This window comes from Lampetra planeri, chromosome 19, assembly GCF_965212315.1.
Source record: "Lampetra planeri chromosome 19, kcLamPlan1.2.h2, whole genome shotgun sequence".
Classification (NCBI taxonomy): Eukaryota; Metazoa; Chordata; class Hyperoartia; order Petromyzontiformes; family Petromyzontidae; genus Lampetra; species Lampetra planeri.
Genome location: NC_136125.1, coordinates 9,738,259 through 9,762,716, shown reverse-complemented (window position 1 = coordinate 9,762,716; position 24,458 = coordinate 9,738,259). Strand labels below are relative to the sequence as shown.

General features: G+C 47.2%; 1 protein-coding gene across 1 annotated transcript in view; it reads right to left on the bottom strand.

The window, feature by feature from the left end:
- The window catches only part of LOC144724085 (FRAS1-related extracellular matrix protein 2-like), a 130,337-nt gene that overhangs the window by 72,173 nt on the left and 33,706 nt on the right, over window positions 1-24,458 (bottom strand). The window lies entirely within an intron of this gene.

Here is a 24,458-nt window from a genome sequence, read left to right as displayed (position 1 = left end):
CATAAAATACAATATTTTTTATTTTATACCTACGTGACTTTATTGGTAAAGTCACGTGGCTTTACCGAAAGAACCAAAAAGTCATAAACGAAACAGTGTTTCTTTTTTTACCATGTAAGGCCCACTGAGCTATTTCGCTCTTTTTTCAGATGCGACCTGGCAACAGATGAAAGCTCAACGAAGTGGTTTATCACATGGAAATCTATAGCAGCCAAATACCCTAAACGCATGTTTCTAAATGTGGAGGGAGAAAACCGGAGGGCCCGGAAAAAAATCCACGCAACCATCGGAAGAACAAGCAAACTCCAAATATACAACAGGCGTCAGGGTCGGGATCGAACCCACGACCTTCTGCATACCAGGCGAGCCTCAAGAACATTTTTAAGTTCAAGATTTAATGACATCAATGACCTCATCATCATCATTATCATCATCATTCCTCGTTACTACATCACACTGGGCATGTACTGCAAGGAGTTTCCAGCATTATGGAGTACAGATGCCCAGCATCCTCCATTTTGAAATAGTTTTTGATTAATCGAACGGTGGTCTTTACATATAATAAACAAAAATATCTATTTATTAATGTCTTTATAATCGACTAACTTTTTCAGCACGACGCTTGTTAGTGACATGGCACAGCATCAAAGTACAAACTCGCGTGTTTGTACAAAGGGTGGTAGAGTGGGCAGCACATATTTTGCCGAACTTAATTAAGGAAAACTTAATGAAGATGGGCCGGGTGCCAGCCTGGCTGGTATGCAGAAGCACATCAGTTTTTCGCAGTGCGATCCCACTCACCGTTGTCACCGTTCGATATTAAATGTATGTCTTGGCCAGTAAATGCTTTGGCATGGCCGCCATTTTTCCAATAATTTCACGAACAAATTGGAATGCTTTCAGCCGAATTTGTGCATTGTTAGTCGAGCGAATGGCGCACTCGGTTAATTGTGAGTATCCTAATGGCTCGAGAAATATTGAGCGAAGCGCCGCTGCGATAAATATATAAATAAAACGCTACATTCTGAGAATTTAAGTTCAGACAATGAAAAGCCCAAAAAAAATGCAACTATCAGATGAGATTGGCATCGGCTCTTGAAAAAAGGGACGACTCGTGTTTCCTAAACGTTTCAAGAGCAGCTAAGGCCGGTGTACATCCATAGACACAACATCAACATGCCAGTCTATACTTTGTTTTGTCTGCTGTCATTACTGATTGCAGTCTATGAAGACACCCTGCAGTAATAACTCCGCATGTGTCACGCGCTCACACACACAACCAGTAATATGCGCATTTCCCCATGAAGACAGCCCATAATTAGGATTTTTTTTAGTGCACATGCGCAAAAACAAACGCGTCACCGAGACAACACGTACACACTCACGTTCATTCGCGGTAAAAATAGAACAAGCGAGGACGGAAATGAAATGGACTGATATGAACAAGGCCACTGCGATCATTCACCCCGAAATCCTCGGCAGTGGCATAGCAGATTGCGCCGTCGTAACGAGCAAACGGTCGCTGCTGCGTGCCGTTTGTCGCAGGCTGCGCCGTGCAAGCTCGCTTCCCTGCCAGACGCGTTTGAAGCGTCCAAAAAAGCAACGGGCTCGCGAAGCGGTCACTCAGGACGACGACGACGGGTCTGCTGCACGCCTCGAGACACAGCAGCAGCGGCGGCGGCGCGGGCGGAGTGGTGGCATCCGACACCGCGTGACAAAGCGCGCAGCGCGGCAAAACCCACAAGCGAAACAGCGGCAGACATTTCACTGCGCACTCTATCATCCGTTCAGCGACGAGGAGCCGCTGGCTGTCGGTTTATAATAACAGGTAACTGGTGCTGAGGTTGCCTGCCACTAACCCCCCTCCCTCCAACCTCCCCTAACCCGCCGTCCTCGACACCATCCATAACATCCAGCGCCTCGCTGCATCAGAGAAATTTAACAGGTTGATGCGTGCAACGTAATAGCCCATTTGTTGTCAGTCACCGGTGAGAAGGAGGTTTATCTGGAAACTTGACCTGATCGCCCTTCGTGGTGACATCCTATTTCTGTTGCTTCAAAATTCAAGTGGGGGGGTTTGGGGGGGTGGGACACACAGTGCTGCCCCGGCTTTGTAAGTGGAGTGTGTGAGGAGCACGGGGCGGAATGCATCGTCGTGCCGCATTGACAGTTTTCAACGTGATGGCACCGTGACTGATTTATGACCTCGGCGTGCCCGGTCGGGGATTGCTGCTTTCGTCATATTACCGCGTTCTCACAGCCGCCAACAACGACAACAACGCAAAAAAAGCCGCTCAATTCGGCCCAACATTTTTTTCTTTTTCTACAAATCGCGACCCAAAGACAAATAAGCAAGTGCTGGAGAAGGGGAACTTCAAATTTCGCTTCAATGTACTCATTTATTGAAGTATGTCTAAGGTACACAAAAAACCATTCACTTTATAAACATAATTTATCACCGAAGGGCAGTGGGAGGGACTCGGCGCCGCTAGCAGACCGTGCCTCTGGTGGCGTTAGGATCCTTTTAAAGTTCTTGATGAGTGCAATGCAAAACATCGGCTGAGAATACTAACTCGAGGTTTCGCAAAAATAAATTCCGGGTCCCCGTAGAATGTGCTTCAGCACAGTAAATCTCTTTGGTCTACAGAAGGTTAGGGAACATGTACGCAAAGGTCACTGGCAACAGACCGGCAGTATTCTTGCCTTTATTTAATGTCCTTCTGTTCACATAAACACTGACACTTTGCTCCGCAATGAATTAGACAATTCTGTAATTTTCTTAAACATGTGCACCTTTTCTGGCAAAATCTGCACGTGTTTTCTATTTTCAAAAGCGATGCTTTTTCGCAAATTGGAAGCGTTCTCGTGCACCGAATGTGAAGATATATATAACTTAAACGAGGCGTGGAAAAAAACCGTGCAAAAATTCACGACAATAAATATAACGGAGAATAGCGCCGCTCCGTGCGCTTTTGTTTTACACAAAACTCTACATTAATTCTAGATTTGAAGCTTTCGTGACTGCAAGGATTCATATTCTTAGGGGGTTCTTTTTCGGTAAAGTCACGTAGGTAAAACATTAAAATTAATTAATTTTAATGTTTTACCTACGTGACTTTACCGAAAAAAAACATTAAAATTAATTAATTTTAATGTTTTACCTACGTGACTTTACCGAAAAAAAACCTATAAAAAAACTCTACATCTGCTCTTAACATTTACTTTTTTGGTGGGGCAATTAACACAGCAATGGCTGCACAGAGAACGTGTTACGCCGTTTTTGTCAGGAGCCTTTTCCAAGTCATCGACGATCTCGACGGCCGCGGAAACCCGTCGACCATCAAACGGCGCCTCGCCCCGTCACCACAACGCCACCGGTCGTGAAAATACTTGAAGCGTTACTCATCTGATGGGACCCCTTTCCCTTCACACCTCTGCGCTATAATTGTACCACTCCGGTGGGTGGCTTTGGAGACTAGACAATGCGGCCTTTGTGTCCAGAAGCCCTCACTGCCTTTGGCATTGCAAAAGGGCAGCGGTTTGTGGCTTCCTGCGCCAAAATTTCCCTGGGCAAGTTGAGCAAAGCGTAGCAGCCAGCAGCGGCATGTCGTGAGTTGCCTGCGTTAATAGCGTCTCTTCCCCCACGCCCCTCCTCCTCCTGCCACCCCCACACCCCCCACCCTGCCACCCCCCTGAACCCCAGCTCCGGGTCTGCCCCTGGTTCCCTCCCTCGCCCACCCTCGATCAACCGCCACTGCGACCGCAAGTCTAGACCGCGTCGTGGCGCGACCTGCGGGACAAGACGGGACAAGACCGGCCATAGCCAACGAGCCGGTGGGGCCGCGACCGATGGTTCGCCGATGAGCTGCCCCGCCATGTTACGATTCGCACGGCTGAAGGCTGGCGACAATCAAGAAGCGTGCCCGCTTACAGGGTAGAGACACACGGCCGCCGATTCGTACCGCAAATTACGAGTCATTAAAACGGTAAATTCATAGCCAGGTCACACCGTAATTAATGGCATGTATTAGGTACATGCGATGCACGGCCCGCGTTTGATCTGCAGATAAAAAGGGATTGGGGTAATTGTATAATTCATCCAAATTGAGTTATAGCAACCAATTGAGCTAATGTCAGCCTAACCTAACGAGAGGTCAATATGTTCAATTATTGAAGAAGTCTACCATTCCCAAGAATGCCAATTATGTCGCTGATAATAGGGATTATGCTGCAATTAATTTCCAGTGAACTCTATTTCTGCACATAGGAAACTATCTGCAGGACAATGAAAATACGATGTTAATTTTAGCCCCATGTGATTGTGTAAGTAATCCCTCCTCTTTCAAGACGACTGGCCAGCAAGAAAGAATTGGTCAATCACCCTCCAGAGGGCCTCTCTAGAGCTCCGTATATAGTGGTGGCTCTTCTGCCAACAGTGGCATGAGCAAGCAATTGCAGGGCTACACCTTTATCTCCGCATGAATAGACTGCTAATAAAATCATTTATATTTCGTGACACAGTTAAACGTTCCTTTTACTTAAGGCCTTAATATGCAGGTATATGAAACCAGTGTAAGATCCAGATTTAATAAAATAAATATTTGCACTCTTTGTGGAATAATTTATCAAGCTCATTTGCCATATGTGAATGCGGATTTGCTATTTGGTACTAAAATCAATCCACGTTTGGAAAAGCTACAGGCATTTCCCAAGTCAGCACCAGGGGACTTAAATGCAACTATCACGAGGAAGCGAGGATGGCTGAAATTCAAAAGTCGTCCTGGCCCTGACCCCAGACTCATAGAGCTCGGAAAACTAACGATGCATGGGCAAGCATCAGCTTACATTGGCACACTTGCTTCGCAATAAAAATAAATACATCTAAATTTGTATTCCTTTCCGGTGTAGTTTCATTTTAAAACAAACCGGGACGTAATCAACAGCTACGTTTGTGTCAGCACGGCAAGAAAGAGGGCCTTTGTAAGGGCAACATTTGCTTAATATCCTCTCATTATTGATACGATCTTCCACTGAATTTTGTTTGCATTTGCATTCTCCTCTTACACATGAAGGGTAAAGCCAACAAACGCAGATTAAGAAAAAACAATAAAGCGCTCCGCTGCGATCTTGATTCCAGTTGCGACTTTTGAATGTCACCGATGCACGAGTGAAACGTAACCCGTGGAGATCCGCGAAGCTAGCCGGACATATGTCGCGTTCGCCGAAGACAAACGGAGCCAATCCGGGACCTCTCTTCAAACGGCGACGGCGTGCGACAAAGCGTGCCCCCCCCCCAAAAAAAAAACCCACACGCACGCCATAAAATCGCAACCCCTCCGCAAACAACCAATCCACCAACTCTCGCAGCTATTACACTTTGTAGGGGCGACACGGCCGTCCAACACCCGGCGTCGAAGCCGTCAAGACCAATCCGTCTTCTTTACTGCCCCCACGCAGATTTATTAGCGGCCATCGGGTCCACGCCCTCCGCAGATATACGCGCAGCGCACAAAGGACGCTTTTTTGTTTTCTCGATGCACATCGCAAGCACGGTGGTGTAGGGCGGTGTGGGGGTGGTGTTGGAGGGAGGTTTGGGAGGAGGAGGAGGAGGTGGGGAGGGAAACAATGCGGTGCTGAGACATCTCGCACGCACCCACCCCACGCCGCCCTTGTTTGGTCTGGGTTTGCACTTAGGCATTTCAGCGACCCCCCCCCCCGCTACCCACATCGGGCCACGTTCGAGGTGGAGCCGTTCGCGTGCAAGCGGCGGGCCGGAGTGGGATCAGCGCGGGACCTCTTTATTATCTCAGTCGTCTCGGCGTAATGTAGGAAGCGCGGGCTCGGGTGACATGCGTGCGATTTCTGTTATTCGGCCGCGTGCCAAAATAATAAGAGGAACACGGTTAGAGAAGCGGTCGTTATTAAAAACATCTCATCGGTCAATTTCAACATGGGGTTTGTAATTTTTTTTTTGTACACAAGTGTGGCTGTACTGCAGACTAGTCATGAAACGTAATCGCCCTTTGTCGATCGACTACTGGATGAAGATATCCCAGCACTGTTGGTCATCGTGGGCTGTTAGGCCGCACTTCGCCACAACCGGCCAGTGCTATTTTAGGGGCGCAGGGCCGTTCTAGAGAGCACGCGCCGATGATGAGCGCCGCTGCTGGGAATCAAAACGCGAATCACCGGAATCACTCAGCACTGCAATGTCGCTCTCCATTACCACCGAATGCTAGGCTCGCAAAAAAATGCTCCTTCGCAGACTTGTATATCCACGTGAAACTTCGGGGCTCACAATTGATTACTAAAAAAACAATGATGATGATGATTTGTCGTTGATATAGCGCCCTATATGCCGATGCATCTCAGAGCACTTATCTCAAATATTTGAAAGGGCCCCCTTATATCACCTGTCTCTGTACGGGAGTGGGATGGTGGGTGGGTGTTCGATTGTACATATGTGTAACCCTAATTGATAAATGAGATTTTTTTCCCACTGGGGGATGGAAAAAAACAACTAATTCATGGTCTACCCTAGAAACAAATTTGGATCACACCATTGGCAACAACAACAATACGATGTTGAAGGCGAACGCGTTCTTGTCGACACAGTAAATCCAACTTGGCACAGTTGTAGTCGATAAAGTTTCGTCTCTTGTGAAAGTTTTTTTATGAAGATGTGGTTAAATGCATCGAGCCGAATAGGCTCACTATTCTATTTTGAGGTAACGTTTTTTTTTAAATGAATCAAATGTCACGCTTTGTTTCCCTCTGAGGTGAGCATCATTTTGAGCATTTCGCTGAACACAGCGCCGCGTTTCACTTTTTCGCCAGAAAACAGTGGCACACAATGCGCGTCGCACGAGCCAGCGAGAGATATCAATCTCCAACAGTCCTGGACATCGCGTTTGGCTAGGGAAGCGCTTCTGGCACGACGCGTAGTGCAACAAACCCCAACTTTTTCCGCAATGCAGGCCCACGAGGCATCCACAGATGCAGCAGGCGCGTTACTTTAACGCTCAGTTTGGACTGCGTAAACCACGAGCAGGCTGCATAAAGCAACAAAACGACATTCTAACAATACAAGCCACTTTTGGCAGTAAAGTTTAATGCATTTACGGACAAGCCAACTAAATGTGTTTAAAAAAAAACGCTCAAGCTAGATGTATATTTTTTACAATTCTTAATAAATGAAACGTGGAGTGAAAGTCTCGCACACGTGTATAAATGTATACAACTTCGGCACAAAGAAGCAATATACTGCAGGCTGTTTTCTTTGCTCAACTCGTCTTTAGTAGATTTACAACGAAGACATGATCGACTTGACTCTAGAAGCTATGCTGCAGGAAAGCCAAAATCAGCAGCACTTCACACATCACAGTTAGCTGCACCTGGACTAAAGCAGCAAATCAAATCTCGCTGTGTAGTGAGGCATTGAGAATGTACGTATAAATGATATCCCTTCTGACAAAACTAGAATGAAAATTCTAATTATGTATTTAAAGCGTTCATACATGGGGGTAAAGCAGTGCCACTGGTTATCGCACTCCGCTAGAAACCCGGCGATATGAGTTCAATTCCCAGGACTAACTTGAGTGGTGAATGACATCTGAACCCATCCAGGGCTCCTCCGCCCTCACCAATCGGCATTGACCAGCGTGGAAAATCGCCCCAACAACTCACAGCGTCTGGAGTCCTAAATCCAGCGGTGCATTGGCAATTGATTGTGTGTTGACAACGGACCACAGATTATATTGTTATTGTGTAAGACGCTGACTGTTTCCTTCCATTGCAAACTTTTGGAGAAAAAGACCTCACCGAAAAATATGAATGTAATTGTATTGATAAGGATTTCTGATGATGATGATAATGATGTGTTAATTTTAATGATAATAATGACAGGCCTTTTTGAGTCACTTCTGGGTGAAGGTCTCTCCGATGCATGGATGTCGTGGAGGTTGTTTTGTCATTCTTCACCACACTGGTCAGAGCAGGCCGGTGAAGTGTGAAAAGCAGGGTTGGTTCGGATATCACTCACCACTTGTGTTAGCCACGGTCGGAAATGAAAACTGTGACACCGGTTTCACACCCCGCTGCTCAAAAATGATATACTGATAGATAAATAAATAGCGCTATCTAATGCTAACCTATTCAGACTCGACAAATTAGATTCTAACAGTATACAAAAATAATGACTCTATAGCACGAGCAAAAGAAAGTGCGGGGTTCATGAGATTTTATTTCAGCAGAACGTGAAGTTTCAACAGAGTTTCAGGGTCTCGCTCTACCCAAGTGTGTCGAATATGTGTGGCCAATTTTGTAAACATTCAAAAGAAAAAAATAAGATTTTCCGAAAACACTGCCACATCTTCCACCAGGGCTTCCACGTGCACAACGCCTTGCGTACACACACACACTGTTACGTGAAGCTATTCCGATTCAAATGGCAGCTGTTTATGCGTGCTGGCTTGATCATGACACGTCTTATTCATTATTCAACCGTACATATTTCAAACGTGTAATACGTTCGATGTTTAGGCAACGTGTTCCGTTGTAGAACTTTGATTTCGCGCCAAAATAATGTTAGCACGTGTTTAAGTGTACAAGCCGTGTCCATCTCTGACAACTTTCGCAGCACTGAAAGTGTGTTTTCACAATCAGCAGAAGCCATCTGAGCAGCCCCGCGGAGTCTCCGTTTCTGAATACGGAGCCATGGCCAATTTTACACGTGCAATATCTTTGTGTGGCCTGTCATCGCCGTCTGTCCTACGTGAGAGTCTGCATGATGTGCGTCGTACATTAGGCTCGCGACACGCAGCGCTCAGCCTTGATATCTTAAAGAATTACACGGAGTCAAAGCGGGTTAATGCGATTCATTTGAGGCTCACCAACGGGCACGGCCGAGCGTGCGGCGGTATCTTGACGCGTTTAGCGCAGGAGGCAGTGAACTGTTTTTTGTTGATCTGTATTCCACTTCATCAGTGCGTTCATCGTGGTGAAAAAGTTGGCATCCGTGATCTGGCACGAATGAAAATAAAACAACCTTACCCCCGTCTGACACCACCGACACTTGGCGTGCAATACACAAGGAGGATTCTCCCCGGCTTGTGAACAGTGGTAGAAAAATAGCATCGTGCCGCTCTCAAAATGAGGCCACCTCGACTGACACCTCTACTGAAACTTAATATATATATGAGTCTCAAAACAGGCTACCTTTCTGCCATTCTGTTTTCTCTTTGACGTCGGATTGCAAGATTTACTCAAGGCTTAAATCAACTATGTATCGGTAATCTTTACCGGGTGGCTATTGTGCCGGACTTCTGATATTCTTCACAGCAGCTTGGCTAAAGGCTTTGACAAACCCAGGGTCCAGCTGTCCATTACTACAAAATCCCGTGAACAGCCACCGCGGTTGGAATGTAGGATAATCGCTGAGTTTCTATCCTCACGCAAACCTGTGCGGTGGTCTTGTTTTAACGTTTCGTATCATTGGATAAGTGCCAAAGCTCCGGGGGAAGCGGTCGGGGGTACACGGCACGCGAGGTCTGTCGTGGCTCAAACTTTGGATGTGCGTCGCTGCCGCTAACTGAGGTGAGTAGCCCCCCCTGCTCCCTTCCCCCCCCCCCACCTCACATCGCAAGCCCCATGCGGCACCCCCTAAGCTCCACATCGCCCGAAGCCACCACCCCACATCTCATCCACCCACCCGCAGGAGGGAAAAAAAAAATCAATCTCTCATCTGGGCCACCTACCCATCCACCCACCCACACACCTCCCACCTCTCACCCGAGTGCAGTGTCTGTGCGGTCGGCCAAACGCCAGCTGCTTCGCGCGAGCGTGAGTTAGAACGCCGGCCCACGTGGCGGGTCCCGAGATTTGCAAGCAGCCGCATCAAAACACGACGTGCTTTTGCGCCGTTTTTATTCCCCACTCGCAAACGCGTGGCATTAAGGCCGCATAGAGTGGTCTGTCGATCACGCCACGGCCTGTGAATGCTTTGAGTGGGGGGCGCAATCACACTTTCAAGATGCGCTTCGTCACGAGGCTCAGAGTGGGCATCCAACGACGCATCGGTTTGTCGATTAAAATGCATAAATGCAATAAATGGTGCGTGTTTAAGGAAGGATTCCTCGAGGTTTGTACACGCAGGTAAAGGGTGGAGGAGGTATGCGTTGGAAAGTTAGAGAAGGCGGACCAGATTCGGAGAGCAAATTGGAGTTCTTTTGGAATACCAACCAAATGAAACGCAAGAAGGCACAAATTATACGCGCTGCATCCACAAGACATGTGCGACCCGGCGTGGCATTATTGCCGGCAGGATCGGACATTAGCGCCGGTCAGGTGACCAGGCCGAAAAAAACCGTCGCACTCTTAATCGGGGATCTTTCACGCTGCCGGATTTACAGCCGCGCGATCATCCCCACTTTCATTATTTATAACCCAAACGCCCATCTCGTCGTGCGGACACGTTTGTGATGTGCAACGCCGTGCTCCACGTCGGGGGGGGGGGGTGCTTTCGGGGGCATTTCTTGCGTGCCGTTGCCAAGGCCAGAGGCTGCGTTAATGTTCAGCGGGGGGTTGGGCAACGCTTCTGTGCCCTCAATCCTGCCTTCCATCGTTTGGAGCAAATTGAAATGTGCAAGGGACGAGCCGTTAACACCAAATCTCAGCCACAGGACAATAGAGAAGCACGCGACGCATGATGACATTTAAGCGGTCTACTTGGTTGACCCGCAATTATTGTGTTCATCATATTGTCCGTTATACGCTCTTTTGTGTGTGCGTGTGTGTAATATGGCGTTGGCAGTGGTGCACACACGCACATAACAAAAGCTCTACACATACATAAATAACACTGCCTTGAACGGATAAATATTTACAGAACAGTCGAGATATTGAGCAATGGTCCTTCTTCGCAGACGAAGTTCCATTGCCGAATACGTTCTTGATGGTATGTTGTCCACTGGCATTGAAATTAAAGATGTAAAATGTTATAAGGACTCTAAGTTCATTCTGATTTATCTGTAGCAGTAATGTTGGGTGCTTCTGTATCCAGGCTGTATCGTAGAACAATTAGGAAATTATATTTTTTTTGGGCGAAATTTTATTTCCTCCTCCACAGAGCCAAACGGCATTTGCCATCGGACAGGAATGTGGTTTTTTTTATTAGCGGACAGAATTGGAAAAGAATAGTGCCTAAGTACTGGCAGTATTCACGACACGACACACGTGAACTAGATTAACACTCTGCTCCTCTCCAAATTCCACAGTAAACTGTTCAGGGAAGTTCATTTTAAAGGCGCACAATGTGAGAGCGGAGCCAAAGATAGCACATCAAAATAATGTACTTGGCAACGTTGCAACTATTTAGCGATGGGACGCGTGGGCTTTTAAAATTATTTTGCAGCTCAGCCTGTTAACAAATATGTCAGAGCCACCCCTGCAAATGCATTTTGCTTTGGTCTAAAAATACGAGACGAGCTTCAAAGGGTCGCATACGAATATTCCTTTTTTAAGCCTGCCACTTGACCACCCGTGTCTACGCGAAACAAAGAGCGGCAACTGCTCCCGCCAATATCGTCTGTCGAACGTGACGGACCACAGCACCGCTCGCTCGCTCGCTCGCCGCCTGCGAATCTCTCCGCAGCGCCAGATTTGGGTGCCTCGTAATCCCAGCGTTGGCACGCTTCGCGTGTTAAGGGGCCGCCCGTGCACGCACATCCGCGGCTCCCCCCCGCCCCCGCCGCACGTGCGTTATTCAAATGGGAGCGCACGTGGGAGCGGTCGCACGCAAAGAGAGAGAGAGACGCGAACAGGAGTCACACTGTGAAGTGACCAGAGGTCGCAACCGGGTGCCCGATACCCGTATCCTACCCGATACTCGGCTACCCGTACCTGGCCGGGTACGGGTAGCCGTTTGCGACCCTGGTGCGGCCGGGTACGGGTACGGGTAGGCCGTGAGTCACTGGTGAGTAACCGTGTGTCACTCATTTCGGGTAGGGTACGGGTACGGGTAGGGAACGGGTACCCGTACCCAGCCGGGTACGGGTACAGGTACCCATTTGCGACCCTGGTGCGGCCGGGTACAGGTACGGGTAAGGAATCAAAACCCGTTTGCGACCTCTGGAAGTGACACAGCAGAGGATCAAGCCGCTCATTTCATTGTTTAATTCGTATCCTTTGATTGACGAGCAAGTGAGGGCCCCCAGTGACACTACGAGTTTTACAATGGCAGAGAAGGATAATTAAAATAAAAAACGCACTCGGTAAAGTTTTTGCCATGAAATCAACAGATTTCACTTTCCTGCCATTTGGAGAACCTTGTTTTGAACATTGTAAAAAAAAATGTGTAAATTATCTCAGGCAGCTGAGTCAATACGATAAAATGCACTTTTTATGGATAGCTCTTGTCGTTAATTCAGTGGATTTGTTTTTATTAAAGCCGAATTTACATTGTTGTGCAGAGCTACAACCAGGAAACGATCCCAAGAAATGCCATCTCCAAAATTCGAGTGGAAATAATTTACCGATATTTCAGAAGTAGTTTTGGACGTAATGTCACTTTTAATCTCTGTTCATTTTAAATGAGCAACTTAAACAAACGTTATACAAAATTAGCTTCACAATTCTTTACCTCTAATTAATTATAATACATTTGGAAAACATTTGCGGCTACCAAATGCCAACGCTGCGTAAAACAAGGTCACGATTAGTGGAAAATGTATAAAATAACTACATTGGTGTTGAAACAAGCTATCGTGGGAATTTAATTAGCCTTTGCACAAACCACTACGTATTTATATTCCACGACACATTTTAAACACTGCCAAAAACTCATGAATGGAATTGACCCAATGTCACAATGTCGGACTCGCCTGTAAAAATATTGTGATTCAGTGAGTACTTCTTGAATACATTTAATAAATAGGGGACATTGTCGTTAATGTAATTGAATAACATCGTTATTATTATAATCATGGAATGTGGCAAATTGTAGAAAGCGTTGGCGGGTCGTGGTGGAATTCGCAACTTTGGCCACGGTGACCTCTCCAATCTGCAATAATGATTACAGCGCTTTGTGTCCGCTAACTTTCCATAACTAATGACTCCGAAATAAAATGGGGATGCGTCGACGGGCAGCGGCAGCGGGCTATAAATAGGGCTCACGTGCAAAACCAAAATCTGTTTAAGGTCGTATGCGTGCGAGCCAAAACCCTCGACGGCAACTCGTCGCGAGGCCACGTCACCCCGCAGCGGATCACGAGCACCGCCGCTGCTGCCGCTGCTACAAAGGTTTCGTGACCCCCGGAACGCAAATAAACCTGCGCCAACATCACATGCACGGGCGGGCGGTCGAGTGGCCGTGAAACCCCCTTACGGACGCAATCCCTAAATATGAACGCGGGGGAGTATCGACGAGAAATGTCTCCGCTCGTGAGTTTGATTTAATAAAATAAAAAAAAATAACAAAATTAATGAGGACCTCGTCTGAAAGCGTCGCGAGGTTACATCAGCTCGCTCGTGGCATCACCACTCAGGGCGATATTGGAATTGGGTCACGGGTCGTTCGAAATAAAACGGACGGACGGCATTAAACATGGCTCACTTCTGACCTTCACTGGATATATATATGTCTGTCGAAGTAAAGGTGCAGCCCTGCAGTTGCTTTCTCACTCCACTGCTAGCAGAAGGGTCTCCACTCGAGGGAGCTAAATAGAGTCCCTCTGCTGGGTATTTTAGCCTACTCGCCGATTAAACTATTAACAAAAAACCCGATCATACCAGATAAAGCCCATTGAGCTGCATCATCCCTTTGTCAGAAGCAACCCGGCCACAAATGAAAGCTGAACTTAGTGGCTTATCATGTGGAAATATATTACAGTCAAATATTTCTAAACGGATGATTCTAAATGTGGAAGGGAAAAGCAAAAGACCCAGAGAAAAATCCACGTGACCACGGGGAGAACATGTAAATTACAAATAAGCATGTGTCAGGGTCGAGATCGAACCCAGGGCCTCTTGCATACCAGGAGAGGGAGTTAAAATCTTGCCATCGTGGCGCCAATGGTGGCGAGGCCAGGCAAAGTCATGAAAGCGGTAAGAGTTCCCACATTTTATCCCACCTCACGCGATCTGCCAATCTGCGATGTACCCATTTGTACTGCAAAGTGGATAGGGGGGGTGGGGGGAGAGAGAGATTTTAGAAACCTGCCCATTGTTTCAGCTGTTTGGAGATAAAATCGAACCGCGCCAAACAATGACCCAACTCGCTACACGAGGCGCAGTTATTTATCAACAAAATGCAGGTGGCAGTACAGAGCAGTAACTTGCGGTGAGGTCAATGGCTGGGGAGGCACTGGCTAGTGTCAGAGCCAGATTCACACACTTAGAGGGCGTGGCCTCACGGAGGGGGGCGTGTCCTCACTGAGGGGGGCGTGTTAGACACGTCCCCCTCAGTGAGGCAGATGTGATAGCTGCCTCCCCTGGTGCTTTTTCATTGCAGTTTCATGACGAGACCAGCGAGCCTAAATATGTTTATACAAATACGTGAAATAAGTTACCTGGAGTATGGAAGGCGAGGACATGAAATGAAGGGGTCTACAAACATTACATTGGTGACATACTGAGATAGTAACAGGCACGCGCTTATTGCCCACGCTCCATCCAGTTACTGAGGGGTTGCGCAATCAGAGGGGAGGCCGAGCTCGTCGCTGCCTCACCTCTCGTCTCTTCCTGTATTTGCAGCGGAGCTCTGCAAATTTGGCAGGTTTGACTATAAAAATGATTGGAATCGTACAGAAATGACATTTATAACACAGATCAGTGGAAAAATCTTAATATTTATTTTATTTGATTATTCTTTTTTTTTACTTTTCGTAACAGCTATTTTGATTGTAGTATGCCAGGTGAGGCTCTGCCTCCCCTGACCGCACGTCCCTGGTACAAAGGAGCCTAAATCCATAGACGGAAGTGGATGTGTCCATTGAAAATGGTTAAACATGACCACTTGTGTTATTGGGCGTAGATGCGTGAACAAGGGGTTAAAAACGGACCCGTCCATGTGGCCACACCGTTGCACCTGCTGTGGCAAGTGCCTCACACGGCAACGAGGGGAAGCCACGTGGCCTTTCAACTTAACAAGTGCACCCAGCCGAGATACAAATTTGAAATGACCTTGACGCTGTGACCCCCAACCCCTCAACCAGCCTTCTGACTTTCAGCTCGCCCGTGGATATGGGCCAACGCGGCAACAACTCTGCCAAGCCCCGAGTCTTTTTGCAGCATTAAAGGAGAAAATAAAGTACGTGGAAAACGTTTTCTTTTTAAAGGGGAAGGGGGCGAGCGAGCGAGCGGGCGCGGAGAATGAAAATAAACAATTTTAATTGAATTCACAACCTACGCTTGGACCCACACCGCCGCCGACTCCCAGCGAAATGTGTCTCACAGCTGAGTCGCCTGGAGTGGCTTGGTCACCGTGGCGGTGGTGGAGGCAGGGGCTGGGGAGAGGGAGGGGTGGCCGGGGGAGACCCCAACTCTAACCCTCCACTGTAGAAGAAAAATAAAACCCTCACAAGTCCCTTTGAGCACAGCCGACTGTAGGTTGTCGGGGGCAGTGTATAACGCATGCACCCCCCCACCCCCGCTCTAGCCCCCCCCCACTCCCGATTGCTGAATCACAGCGGCGTAGCCCTTAAAATTAGATTTGACCCAACAGCTGCCACCTGCTCTGAATAGCAATCTCTGGTTACACCGCAGTGAAATTGGTCAATGAACACAAACCACCAAACCCCGTGCCAGTGTTCGACCAAACCCCGAACACCACAGACTGTGACCCCCCCCCCACTTCCATGGGTCAGCAACACGGGTGGGCAAAGACGTCGGCACCGGCAGAGAGAGAGAGAGGGTCGATAAATTGCGATGATATTTAAGACGAAAGAGGAGGGTTTCGCCACAAATCTGGCTGTCGCCTGAGGATGCTGGTTGCAATTTCCGGTGAAACGTCGTACTCAAATTGTGGGTTTACTCTCCAACACAACCGGTGTGCTGTACTAGTGACGAATTGCCGTGTTCTTTTTGACGTGACAACGTGACAAACCTTACTAATTGGCTGTGCCGGGTGGTGGCGGGTTTAACGACACATTTACATGTACGCGATCTGACCCAAAAAACCCCTACCATGGATATTATTGATCGTGAAAGCCTGCGGGTTAAACTGACATGGGGGTTCCATTTAAGAATCGATCATCTTTTTGTTTCACATTGTCGTTGTTGTTGACTCGTTGCTTGTCTTGCGTTACTTTCACGTGAATATTTTGCGGTTTCGTTTTCTCCTTCAGCCTAATTGTAATTGGAGTTAAATAGCTGTTGTTCAGGTATACGATGTATGCCTGCACCGTGAGTTGAAGAACTGATTTTAGTAACTGAATTGATGCACTGTCACACGCCTCCTATATCGCTACTCAATCGACACACCCTATCCGTACGACTCGCTGAGAACTCATTGACATCATTCTCGCTTTGAGCACGCAAGACCAGCCTCACTTTTAAACCTCTGACAACTCCATGAGGTTTGAACAGTGTGTGTGCAACACTGAATAACTGGGCTACATCTCGGCTTGTGAGTAGACGGTGGCACGATGGATCGCACACCACCACCTCAGTTCAACTCGCGGCTACCATAGCGAGTGAGATCTAGACAACTCCAGGGAGTCTTCCTTAAACGCCTCCTCCCCTCCCCCAGCATCGACCCGCCGTGACCAGCACGGTGAAGTACGGTTAAACAAGTGTGGCGTTGGGGAGATAATCCGAAAGTGGATTGATAAAAAAAACACACACGGGTCATGCGCTAATTTCTCGCGGCTTCCTCGAGCGTCTCGGAGGGGCAACTTAAAAAAGTTAGGACGGCAATGCCTCGCAGTGTTACGCAAACGTGGCTGCGAGTGTGGATTTCCCTGCAGAGGGCTCCGCGGAGCTGGGGAGCCGAGCCGAGCACGCGCCCTAATAATTAGCTGCGGGACTTCGTAATGCACAATGGCGTGCCGGCATTAGGTGGAATTTCATTTTTGGCACGCGTTTTTGCTTGATTAATCGCAGGCTGTGGGCCAGCGAACCGCACGAACACGGCTTTTTACGGGCCAGGCAGAGGGGAATTGCGTGTTGTATTTTGACTATGAGAAATGAACGCGAAAAGAACTCTGCCACCGTTGCGGAGTGCACTTGGATCGGAGGTCTTCATTTGCGTGAGTATATCGATAGAAGCCGAACCGTGGCAATTTGACCTTTTCGGCACGCAATCCGTTGGGCGGCGAGCTGCCCGGCTGGCCCTGCGTGACGTCCAGAGTTGCACAGAAAACGAAGCCACCTTCCAGATATGAAACGACGCCAAACAGGTTGCAACGATTATGGATAAGAAAAAGCAGCCAGCAACTCAAGAAAAGAATGAAGGGCAAAGGGAAAGAAAAAAAAGTGGATATTTTCCTGCCGAGTGCAAGAAAACCAAAATCCTCCGCTGACATTTAATATGGAATTTAGCACGTGCGTAACTACACAATTGGAATGGATGGTTGGAGCAGTAGCACATTGGTTCGCGTACCGCACTGTGAACTCAGCGATCTGAGTTCGATTCCTACCCATGGCTGACTAGCAGGGAGTGATGTCTGAATCAGTCCTGAAAGCCCCCTTCACCAGCCCACACTGCCCAGTCCGGTGAAGTAAGATCAAATAACCCCCCTTAACCGACTCCGATATGGGAAAGCCTTCATTCGGTATGGGATGAACAAAGGATTGAACATTACCTTTAATAATTTATATTAAATTTTCATCATTGAAATTGAAAATCAGCATCCACTGTACATTATACAACAGCCAGACTGAAATGATTTCAATATATAAGAGACTTTGCACAAAAACACGTACATTAAATCCCATTAGTATCGCTTTCATGCCTCAACACGAATTCGCTCCCCACAGTGACAAGGGTCAGTGGGGGGGGGGGACATCTGTAAATAATGAAACCAAATTGAACGCGACCCAGAAGCTTGCTAGCGAAGTAAACTAGCACGGAGTGATAATTATTTAACGATGTGAAAACAGCCACATCAGATCATGGAAGTCTTTGCCTTGATTGCACCTAAATGCTCCTGAATTACGTGGCCTTATCGCCTTTGTGTGTTGTGCTGTTCTCTTTACCAGATAACACAAAAAACCAACAGCGTTCTAAACGGCTAGTTTCATGAGCCACTTCGTTTGTAGCAATTGTCTGCTTTAATATTTGTCTTGTTGATAACATGTTAAGCATGTTGTTGTTGGTAGTATACTGTTTTGCCTGGTGGACTTTGTAAAGAGATACCGTTGCTCAGGTGGTCTTATCTTCTGTTTTTAAATTAATGTAATCAATTGCATTATGTTTAAAATGTATCCGAGCAACGCGTCTCTTTGCAGGGTCATAAGGTCACTTATACACGTGTTTGCGGAGAGTGCACACAGATAGTTAGTAGATTCCTGTTTAGTTTCCATGTTCACTTTGTGCTGTTGTGCTTTTTTTATTGACAAACCCAGAATGTAATTATCTTTCTTTTCAGTGCAGTTTTAATATCGTAAATAAAATGCACTTACTGTGTAATTTCTATAAATGCAGTCATAATTATGTTTTTTTTTACAGGAGTACTTTGTGAAATGACGAAAAATAACATTTTATTTTAATTCTGTATCATCATGCGGAGTGTCATTTCATAAGCCTAGCTCAGACCACACCTATTTGATAAATCCAGCCAGCGGACAATATCCTTCAGGACACAATGCTCTTCACACATGGAATGCTAACGTATATTTTATTACGATGAAAAGCTTGTTCGTTCTAAGCATGAGCAACCGGACTAAATCTTTGGTCGATACGTCTCTGACCATTACCTGCTATGTCATTGTATTTGTATTACGATTTGATTTTTTAAAAATCTGTTCTAACCTGGTTAATTGCTTAATCCTAGGAACAAGTCTACGATTTTTTTGGCATTGCAAACTTATTCTCTGCTTAGTATGATTCATTATAACTAATGGTGTTGTTTTGGCCTATTTTCATCCCGTTTACGATTATTTCCTATATTATTCCAAGTGTTTTTTGGACCACACCGTTTCGTCTAATTGCATTTGTTTTTTTGATCAGCCAGGTCTCCCTTTTAAAAAGAAAAACGAGACCCTTCGTAAAAAAAAAACGTGCTCTCATCTGGTTATGAACAAAGATGTGTTCTTCCTCGCTCGCTCGCTCGCTCGCCGCACGATCATTCCCCATGTGCATCGCGTTATGTGCCACATTGTGGGCTGCCATTTAGGCACTGCGCACGTTCACTGTGCGCCTTCGTCGTTCGACAGAACGATCAGACGGGCCGCGTCCGACAGAACGATCAGACGGGCCGGCGTTTGTGTGTTTTTTGCTACGGATCCTCCGCTCTGCTGTCACCGCTAATACCAGCGAGCAGCCACGGGGCACTTGGCGGTGGCCAAGAGATTCCATTTCACCGTTGCAACGGCAGCCCCCACCCCACCCACCCACCCCTCGCCCTTGTCCAATAACAACACGGGAACAGATGCGCACGGACTACCAAAGACCTACATAGTTTGTGACTCCTGCCGAGCAGACATTGGTGCTCATTGTGCAGAGGGTGGACGCAGCAGCGGAGTTGTCAGTCGGGGGCCGTAAGGGGGGCGAGTTCCCCCCCTCTCCCAACCGCCTCCCCATGACCCCCTCCCCCCCGAACTGTATTGAACCAACCATCTATATTCCAATAATCAAGTCAAAAGTGTTGGTGCTGCCATTCACAGGGCATGAGAGCAGAATGCATTCTAGAACGAAGCAGATCTTATCCCAAACTCATCCTGTTTAGCGTTGAACATTTGTTAAAAATTATCTTAACATTGGTAGTGGTATGCACACCCCTCTCCCCCCGCAATACGTTTTAATATAACCCCCCTAAACAAGATCCTACTAAAGGGTTTGCAAGGTTCTCTCCTGGCACATTGAAGAGAGGAAGAGAGAGAGAGAGAGAACGTTGTTACAATCAGTGTGGCACCGCTCCCCGCACCTGTCTTCAAAAGGAGGACCACTCGGGCATCATTTTGATCTTGTGGAAGCAATCCCCTTGGACCAGGCAGTCGTAACGACGGACGCGGGGCCGTGTGTATTTGTACGTTGAACTTCTTTCGCGACGCACGTAGCCGACCGTGCTAATCGGAGGTGCGGGGGGGATGGACAACAAACTCAGGTTATTGTACTTCCGAGTTGCCGGCCTATCATATTTAGGTTTTGCGTAGAGTAATTTAAATTTTCTAGCAACCCAGGCTCAGGCTTTATTTCAGCTGGTAAGGCCCCATCGAGCGAAACCTCTCCAAAAAGCATCTCTAAATAAATGAGTTTTACATCTATACATCTAATTTGTGGGGGTTGCCCTCGGATTTTGCTGCACAGTGAAGGTGAAGGGGGGGCTTGCCGGGTGCGATGTCCAAGCGTCCCCCCTTGCCACGAGCCCCTCCGACCCTCTTCCTGCCCCTACTCAAAACACTCGGTGGCTACCCTGCCGGAGGAGAAACAACCGCGTGCCCGCACTGCTCAGCTCGACGGCACCAAAGCACATTTCCTCCAAGCATGGGCTCATTAAAAGACATCCCCGTTGGCACCGTCAACCTGTGTGAAGAAAAAGAAAGCCAACTATTTGTGTTTACGCTGTGCTCGTTGACTTGCCAAGTCGTTGTTGGTGTTGTCGATGAATGGGAAGAGAAAATACATTCGATTTATGAAATGCTCTGTATGCTTTAAGGCTGTGCCCTACATTTTACTCAACATGATTTACGTCAGGCTATTGTGCTTCCGAGTTGCCAGCCTATCATATTTAGGTTTTGCGTAGAGTAATTGAAATTTTCTAGCAACTCAGGCTTTATTTCAGCTGGTAAGGCCCCATCGAGCGAAACCTCTCCATTGCCAGGACGACCCTGCACAGCCCAAGACCATTGGCAGTAGTGGCGGTTCCAGGACATCGCAGGGTCGAGGGAATGTGCAAACTAACGAGCAAAAAAATAGAAATTTACACGAAACCCACACCAGAATTCATTGCAAGCAGGATAAACAATCGTACTTAAATACAAATGATATATATACAGTGCCCATACGGATGTAAATAAGCCACGTTCTTCACTTCGGAATGGGCAACGTGCAATCAGAGGTCAATCGAAAAGATTTCTTGGATATTTAAATGGATGGAGAATGTCAGTTAAATCCTGAGGTGAATCGCAATGAAGAACTTTGTGGATAAAGATCGCCCAGTGTGGATATTTCTACGTTACTCCAGCGAGGTGAGATTAGCGTTAGGGTAAAGCTGTAGGTGAACAGCACTATGAACCCAGAGACCAAAGTTGGATTCACAGCCATGGCCATGGCTAACAAAAACCTACACTGACCGGTGTGGTGAAGTATGGACAACCAACCCCTATTTATTGACAAATCAGGGGAGTCTGCTCGTGGTTTCACAAAGAGCTGAACATCTTTCGTTAGGATTTTATTATTAAAGTTATTTAACATTACTGACCAGGAGCAGTAGACGATTGAATACAGAGATTGTCTAAGGAAATGCATGGAGCATTGTTGCATGTCTCTACACTTAAAACAACTATTAATGCTGAAGTCAATTGTTAATGAACAGTTGCTTAAGTTGCTTGGACATGTAGAATGTAAAATGCTTTTAAATCATGCCTCATACCGAATTTTATATTTTTCTTGCTCTAAACATTAAGTAACGTTCCCTCATGGCCTTGCCCAGTTACAAACTCTGACCAACTTTTCGCATTAATTTAACGGCGTATTTTATTTTCTGCGAACGTGACGTTGTGGGTTTTACCATTTCACTGCATTCCCTCGGCAGCTCGGGGTTCTTCTTTATAACGCCGACATTCAGTGTCAACGGGGCCCTCGACTGGCATCGGTGTGGTTTGACACTCGCACTTTGTCCGTCAAAATTAAAGATTTGAACGACCGGAGGAGAGGGCTTTATTTAAAGACCGCAACCATCGCGAACTTCCCATAGCCACCGAGGAGACTGACCCACAACCATTGGTTCCGTTTAGTTGGCTCGGGGGAAAAGAGACAGAACGATATATATATGCGCCACGCAGAATGCTGATGCGAAGATTGATAGCTTGCAGATATTGCTTAGAGGTAGGAGATTTTACACGAAAGCGTGGAAATTCGAGGTGGCTGCGTGCTCTCTATCCTTATCGTGATCAGCATTCCTTGCCGTCACATCGGCGCGAGTGCTTTGCTCGCAAATAAATAATGTTTGAAACAGACTTCGTGCTTGTTCTCCTGAAAATAATTAGAAATGCGTTATTGCTATTTTAATAGTACCAGTTACCAAAGCACGATATCCCGGGCTGTGTGGCACTGTGGTCAGATTGCTTAACTCACCGGTCAAAAAACACGTTAAAATCCTGGTTCGAGGTCAACTCAGCCAATCATCCCGTTGGGGTCAATAAAATACATACTATTTAGTGGATATTAAATAATGGCTCTTAAACAATAAAATGGCCTCAAAAAAGATAAGCCCCATTTCTCATTTGAGCATCGGTTATTCGACTTTTTAACTAGGAATATGAATACAAATTTCAAATGCGATTTATAATAACCCTGCTTGCCATGTCAGACCTACATTAGGGCCATCCGAGAGTAGAGGCTGACAACCTCTAGCATTCGGAAGATGTCTGCACGCTGATGTGCATCCGTATAAAACTGTAGAACCGTGCAAACACATTTCTCCAGCCGTGCCTGTACTGCCATGCATTGACATTTGCAGAGGCAGTAGCGACCACAATATATTCTAAGATATTCATAGCCATGCTCAGCATTCAGATACGTACAGGCAGTCCCTGAAGGTATAATCTGTTATTAAATCATTACAAAGTATCTATCGATCCCTTGTATCAATCCACTGCTGGATGAGGGCATGTTAGTGCAGTGAGGGTAATGGGTGCTATTTGACCATGCTTCACCATGATGGTCAGTGTGGGTTGGTGAAAGTGGGCAACGCAAACGTGGGAGCACAGAATGACAGGTCAATCATGGATTTTACTCAACTGCCCTCTGCTTCCCACCATGTAGCCCCAAAGCAGCCTATAGCAACCTGGCACGCACGCAGATCGCCCACAGAAGCACTTGTCCAGGTTCAAACCCGCTCAGCTTCCGAGACGCGATGAGATCAGGGCTGTTAACATGGCGATTCGGTCGTAGGCGAAAGAAATATAACTGTAAATGCCGCAACAAATGCACGACATTCTGTACGACGTGTAAAAAGGTCATCAACAAAGGCTGAATTTCAAATGTTTAATTTATTCGCCTCCAAAGCTGCCCGCGCGCCACAACTGCGTTGACCTGCCGGGAACGAATGTGCCCTCCGACAGGGCTTACGCTCGTGCTCGGCTCGTGCAGGCGACGCGCCGATCACATTAATCAGCGGGACGGGAAGCTAGAAATTAGGCAGGGCTTTTTCAAACCGGGTCGGGGTGAAAGCGTTCGCCTCGGAGAGACGGACCTCAATTCATTTGCAACCCGACGCCGGAATCCGTGCAATGTGGCGCCCAGGGCGATGCAAAGTGCATCGCCGCGCTGCCGTTTGGCCAGGCCGGAGACGCGGCCGGCCCCGCTCTCCTGAGTTAGACTGATGGCCTTAATCTAAGTAAAATTTCGATTTAAAGCTTTCGTGACTGCAGGGATTCATCTTCTTGGTTCTTTCGGAAAAGTCACGTAGAATGGAAATAATGAAATAACTAAAATAAAACATAATAAAATTATTCTCACGACGTTTTGGCCACAACGCAAGCAGCCGTCCTCAGGTTAAGAAGAGAGCTGTCGAGAAGACAGACTCTGAATGTGCATTACCCTCAAGCTCCCACGTCTATGCTCCGTGCCGACACCAAACCAGCAATGGCCAACCACGTGACATCTGGCCAAATAACACCCACCCCTCCCCCCCCCCACGGTCCCGCGTGTGTAAAAGGAGCGCCTTTGATGGAACGTGCATGCACGACGCTCGACATTTGTAAATTAGGATGAGATACTTGAGGAAATAATGTTTACCCTGATCAATGCCTTCAGCCTCGTCGCATCGAGGGAACTGACGGGGAGTAACCCCTCCCCCCCCCCGCTAATGAAGGCTGAGCACCCTACATTTCTAATAGGTAAGGGAAAACACGTTGGTACAATATTTAACACCATTGGCTGTTTTTTTCTTCAGCCTTTCATCATATACACAGGGGGCGAGAGAGAGAGTGAGAGCGAGTGCAGAATGCACAGCAGACAAAAGCAGATCGCTATCCCGATCAATTCCGTTCATCGCTTCACAATCGCTTCACATTTGATCAACAGCGGCACATGTGGCGCGCCCCCCTCAGTTAATTTCCCTGCCCCTGCACCCCCC